Source organism: Mus caroli, unplaced genomic scaffold, assembly GCF_978045245.1.
Source record: "Mus caroli unplaced genomic scaffold, Mus_caroli_1 scaffold_9, whole genome shotgun sequence".
NCBI lineage: Eukaryota > Metazoa > Chordata > Mammalia > Rodentia > Muridae > Mus > Mus caroli.
Window position 1 is genome coordinate 91,986,073 of NW_028227264.1, and position 676 is coordinate 91,986,748.

At 42.0% G+C, this 676-nt stretch overlaps 1 non-coding gene across 1 annotated transcript; it reads left to right on the forward strand.

Annotated features, from left to right (window-relative positions):
- Positions 1-229: 229 nt before the first annotated feature.
- On the forward strand, positions 230-291 carry LOC115032188 (U7 small nuclear RNA). Its single transcript, XR_003837847.1, has one exon. It is a non-coding gene; the product is annotated as a U7 small nuclear RNA (small nuclear RNA).
- Positions 292-676: the final 385 nt, after the last annotated feature.

The following is a 676-nucleotide window of genomic DNA, read 5'->3' on the forward strand; positions in this document are numbered from 1 at the left end:
TCAAGAAGCTAAGGTCATAAAATGCTGATCCATGGGTTAACCAAAAGGGAACCTGGAGTAAATGACTGAATTGATATGGAAATAAAAGACTGGGCTTTGGTCTGAAAAAGCTGAGCTACCTAGAGAGAGCTAACTAGAAAGAGCTGCTTAGAGAACTAATTCAACTCTTTTAGAATGTTTCCGTTGGGTTTTCTGACATTGATCAGAAAAAACAAAAACCTATTTAGAGAGCTAGCACAGTTCTCTTAGAATTTTTCTAGCAGGTTTTCTGACTTTGGTTGGAAAACCTGAGAGCTATCTCAAGCAGAGAGCGGATGAGCAGAAACATGTCCCAAGCAGATAGCTGTCTCAAGCAGATTATAGAGTCAAGAGCTATCTACAAAGCTGTCTGGAGAACTATCTCAAGCAGACTTCAGATCTGTCAGCTTGCACCCCATCTTTGATTTTGTGTTGTTTCTTCTGTCACTCACAAACATCCCTTCCTCAGAACCCAACCCTCAAGCTGAGGCTGGTCCATGGCACTATCTCAATAAGCAAAGTGGAAAATTGGAAAGCAATTAGGAAGATACCTGGCATCAATTTTAGGTTCTCTCTCTCTCTCTCTCTCTCTCTCTCTCTCTCTCTCTCTCTCTCTCTCTCTCTCTCTCTCTCTGTCTCTGCCTCTGTGTATGCTTGA